Source organism: Callospermophilus lateralis, unplaced genomic scaffold (genome assembly GCF_048772815.1).
Source record: "Callospermophilus lateralis isolate mCalLat2 unplaced genomic scaffold, mCalLat2.hap1 Scaffold_74, whole genome shotgun sequence".
Lineage (NCBI taxonomy): Eukaryota > Metazoa > Chordata > Mammalia > Rodentia > Sciuridae > Callospermophilus > Callospermophilus lateralis.
Window position 1 is genome coordinate 2,276,244 of NW_027515420.1, and position 5,740 is coordinate 2,281,983.

A 5,740-nucleotide genomic window follows, 5' to 3' on the forward strand; every position below is an offset into this window, starting at 1 on the left:
GGGCACAGATCCATTTTCATTTTAGATATCATACTTTAACAAAAAAAGATTGGTGTCACTGGAGAGAAGACTCTAGGACATCAGATCATCAGTAACCCAGAAACTAGAGTTTAAACATTTTTTTTAAAATTTATTTTGTAGTTTTGTCTTCAGCCTAATGCAGGGTTGTGATTTCAGTTTTCTTCTTTAGTATGGGGTACACTGAGAATATAATCCAACATTAAAGGCATAGAAGTCTACACATATTTCCATATAATTCAATAAAGCCTGTCAAGAGATTAAAGTTTAAATTTAAATTAATAAAAATTTAACCAGTACCTATAAGGCACAATATGTTTTTCACACAATTTCTGTTCCACATTTGATTGAATCCTGGCATTCAAACAATGTTTAGTAAATTAGATATCTATCACTGAATAAAACAAACTATATACAAATTATTGTCTCAAGTGTGGGCTTATCATCAATTAAGACTGGGTTTATATGGGATCTTTTTACTGCATTAGTTGATCGTTTGTAAGGTTACTGTACTTCAGAGGGAGATATGGTTGCCAATAAAAGAACCCTACTTCTCAGAATCAAATAAACTAAGGTGGTCTCTTTCTCATTGAGGTGACAGTGTTATGAAAGTAAAATCAAAGTATTCAAAATGTTTCCTGACAAATACACTTTCATAGTCACAGATTTACATAAGTCACACACTAAAAATATGAGCTCAGGTCCAAAATGTGGGAAATATACTCTGCACTTTAGCTACAAGAGGATTAAAAACACATTGTCAACTTTTTGTGTACAGATAGGGCTAAAGAATTACTAATATATTGGCATTCAGTATCATTCTACTCTAGACTACATGAATTATCAATCTTTCATTATTGTCTTAGAAGTTAGATCGTGACACAGAAAAGCAGAATATTTTTTTGTACCAAAGACTGGACTCAGAACACTTTATCACAAATCACATCTCTAGCCCATTTGTTTTTAAAGACAAGCCAAGTTCTCACTAAGATGCTTAAGGCCCCACTGAGTTGCTGAGTCTAGCCTTGAGCTTAAAATCCTTTTTCCTAAGCCTCTTGAGTCACTGAAATTACAGACATGCACTATAATATTGGCTCTTGTTTCCTGGTTTATGAACAGGCAAAATTAAAATCCTAAGCAGAGAAACAGCTGTTATAATTACCCCTTTGTTAATTCTGGCTTATTTCCTAAGGATTAAATATTGAAACCCATATTTCAATCTATATTAAAGGTAACATTATCTATTTCAGTGAAAGGTATGTTGATCTCCATTCTATCCAGACATTTTTTTTTTACTGCCTAAACATTTATTTAATTTGAAAAGGTTACTCAATATATTTCAACTTCTGGTTTTTCTGCTGGCATTATTAAGATATTAGGTTCAAACCTTACAGCCTATGGAAAATTAAGGTGTGGTTATAGCTAAAGAGAAGACTATATGATAAATATAATTTTAAACTCACAAGAATGAGGTATTTTTTTAATGTATCCTGGGTGAATAAGATAGAGTGCACAGTCAAATCTTAAATCATACAAAGCAGGTTCTATCTCTAGTTAATAAAGAAAAATATCAAATACAAAAAGTTGTGTTGCAAAATCACATGGCACTTGGTTTGTTAACAGCAGTACAGGAATGGATTCCTGCATTATTCAATTGTATGTATATTCTGAATCATCAAAATAATATAAATATTATTTCAAAACATATTACATCTTTAGTTTCAGCCACACAGCAGTTGATCAATGATAAGTTGAAAGAATGATGAGCTTGTCAGGATACCATCTGGAGATCGCTTTTAGTAATCCTAGGCAGGGGGGATTGTGTTCTAGTCATATCACAATACAGTGTATTTTTCGTGGCCTCTGGATGCAGAGCTCTTACTTCCTTGCTAATAGATCATTGCAGAAGACTTCAGGAGTGTAGATTTTTTGATGATGAATCCTAAAAGTGTGGATCATTGGAAAGGCCAAACATGGCTATAGCTGCTCTGTTGTTGATGCTTCCAACAGGTTGTTATTATTATTTATTGAAGTAATAAATACCCTGATTTAGTGTATTAATTCATTGTCATAAAAATTTTCTTTTGAGAATGTGTTCATTATGTAAAATATTGACCATTCATCTTTGTTTTCTGTCCTATATATGAAAAGGCCAATGGCAAGATGCAGGAATCTAAGGGCTGAAGGTTCTGGGATGTCTGGGAGCTATTGTGTTTTTTTGCATAAACATGACAACACTGCCAACTCTGCCTCACATCTCTCAATTGCTAGAGACCCGAATTTTACATCCTGGGTCTCAACATCCACACAGCAACTGTCAAAGTCTTTAGGATATTTGCAGGTGAGAGATATCTCAGTCCTGATAGATTAATAGAGGTTGTTAGGGGAGTGGTAGCACCTATGGACACGAAGAAGCATACACTACTTAGTTGCCTCAGTTCTATTACAGTGGACTCCTATGGAGAGTTATGATATACTGGGATTAGTTCCTTGTAAGCAGAAATAAGGATTCTGACTGCACTGTGGGCAAACATGAACCCTTCAAGTTGAAGTCTCAATGAAGTATTGAAGCCTAGGCCCCAGCCCCTGGCCAAAGAAAAAAGTGGCAGCAATGGCATAGATGATTTGGAGAAGTAGTCAAATGAATCATGTGCAGCTGCTCTCACCATGGGATGAATGGTTTCTATACATCTGAGAGCAAAAACTGATGCAAGTTTATGAGAGACTACCAGAATGAGAAATTACAAGATAATCAAGAGGTCTAGGATCCAAAATACACCCAGTAGAGTAAGATCTCTGTATTTTGAAAATACCTATCAACCTTACCCATTGTGATGTTGAGTCTGTAGAGAAGAAGAAGAATAAAGGCTTTCAAGTCCAGTCATTGGATGATGCATAAAATGAAACAACAGCAGCCAATGGTTCCAGTGAACAACTGGCATGGCCAGTGCAGGCATCCAAGTTTAATATATTTTACCTGTTAAGCAGAACTGATGGACTTAAAAAATAACTTACCCATGTTTCAAGAGAGCAAGATTATTATTTTTTGTCTATAAAAATTAGAGATAAATAGCATTCTATGTTGCACACTAAAAATGGTGAGGTTAGCATTGCTCCTTATAGTAGAAGTTGTAAAATGCTAAATTCCATGAGGCATTTAGGGCCAAAAAAAGACCAAAAAGAACAAGTGTGTTAGTAGAGCTTCCAGAGAGCTATGTTTTTAGCAAATAGCTAATGTCATAAACACTCAGATTCAATGTATGTACTCAAGGTCAAAAACATTTGTGAGCATGCTCTTACATCAGTCAAATGTTATTGATGTGCCTTCTTTGTCTGACCTGCATAAAAAAAAAATTCTATTTAATAAATTTTTGGGCTGGGGGTAGAAGCTAGAGACTGGTTATGGGCTATTGCTGCCTTCAGATGTAGCAAGCCTACCATCTCAAAAGTTCCTCACATCTGGTGAATAGGGAGCCTACATCCTGGGAACAATTTTTTACCCTTCAAAAAGCAGATAAAACTCTAATTTCTAGAGTATACAAAGAACTCAAAAAGTTAAACGACAAAAAAGCAAATAACCCAATCAACAAATGGGCCAAGGACTTGAACAGAAACTTCTCAGAAGAGGATATACAATCAATCAACAAGTACATGAAAAAATGCTCACCATCTCTAGAAATCAGAGAAATGCAAATTAAAACTACTCTAAGATACCATCTCACTCCAATAAGAATGGCAGCCATTATGAAGTCAAACAATAATTGCTGGCGAGGATGTTGGGGGAAGGTGTACTCACACATTGTTGGTGGGACTGCAAATTGGTGCATCCAATTTGGAAGGCTGGAAATGGAACCACCATTTGACCCAGCTATTCCCTTTCTCAGACTATACACAAAAGACCTAAAAAGAGCATACTACAGGGACACAGCCACATCAATGATTATAGCAGCACAATTCACAATAGCTAGAATGTGTGACCAACCTAGATGCCCTTCAATAGATGAATGGATTAAAAAATGTGGCATTTATACACAATGGAATATTACTCAGCACTAAAAAATAACAAGATCATGGAATTTGCAGGCAAATGGATGGCAATGGAGCAGATTATGCTAAGTGAAGTTAGCCAATCCTAAAAAACAAATGACGAATGTCTTCTCTGATATAAGGGGGGGGGTGACTCAAAATGGGATAGGGAAGAAGAGCATGAGAAGAAGATTACCACTATTAGGGAAGACACGTTTGAGGAAAAAAGAGGGATAAGGGGAATTGCACAGAAGATGGAAGGAGGACCTCATTGTTATACAGAATACATATATGATGTTGTGATGAGAAAAAGAAAAAAAAATGTGTGTTGTTGAGAGCCACAGTTTAGGGTTTGGAATGACGCCTGGCATTTTGCTTGAGGAAATTGTTGAAAGGTGATCCTGCTCCAGGAATAGGGCAGATCCTGCTGCCTTTGGCAGCCCACTACTTTGGAGTTCCCATTAAGTTGTCAATGGGATTCAGGGAGAATTGGCACGCGGAACCTGGTGGAGGGAGTGTGTTCCAGAGAAGTGTGTGTAGAGTGCTGGTGAGAGTTCAGGAATAAAGACTTGCTGTTTGAACCTACAAGACTTTTGTGGCGGCTTGGTTATTTGTGCCCAGACAGACTGTGGCAGTGTGTCACATTAGATTGAATAAAGAGAAAGGATCGGAGAGGAGGGCAGGAGTAGGGAGGATACGAAGGGCAGCAGAATAGAATAGACAATATGATTAATGTATGTACATTCCATGTATGTATTATATGTCAAAATACATTCTGCTTTCATGCATGACTAAATAAAATAATGAAAATAAATCACATGGTAAAAAAAAAGTTCCTCACATCTTCTTTCAACTGCTTGAACCCCAAACATTGCTTTTTTGATATGAGCCCCTACACAGCAGCCACAGATGTGAAATTATTTTTGAGACTCTCACAAATCCTCTGTTTATGCAAGGAGTATTGTGTTGTTTTGTAGACATGCTCCCAGATAATATTTATTTATTTATTTATTTATTTAATTTTTTTTTTATTCAAAACATTACAAAGATTTCAGAATCACATCGGTTACACATCCACATTTTTACATAATACCATAATAGTAACTGTTGTATTCTGCTACCTTTCCTATCCTCTACTATCCCCCCTCCCCTCCCCTCCCATCTTCTCTCTCTACCCCATCTACTGTAATTCATTTCTCTTCTTATTTTTTCCCATTCCCCTCACAAACTCTTATATGTAATTTTGCATAACAATGAGGGTGTCCTTTCATTTCCAAGCAATTTCCCTTTTCTCTCCCTTTCCCTCCCACTTCATGACTCTGCTTAATGTTAATCTTTTCCTCCTGCTCTTCCTCCCTGCTCTGTTCTTGGTTGCTCTCATTATATCAAAGAAGACATTTGGCATTTGTTTTTTAGGGATTGGCTAGCTTCACTTAGCATAATCTGCTCTAGTGCCATCCATTTCCCTGCAAATTCCATGATTTTGTCATTTCTTAGTGCTGCGTAGTACTCCATTGTGTATAAATGCCACATTTTTTTATCCATTCATCTATTGAGGGGCATCGGGGTTGGTTCCACAGTCTAGCTATTGTGAATTGTGCTGCTATGAACATCGAAGTGGCAGTATCCCTGTAGTACGCTCTTTTGAGGTCTTCAGGGAATAGTCCGAGAAGGGCAATAGCTGGGTCAAATGGTG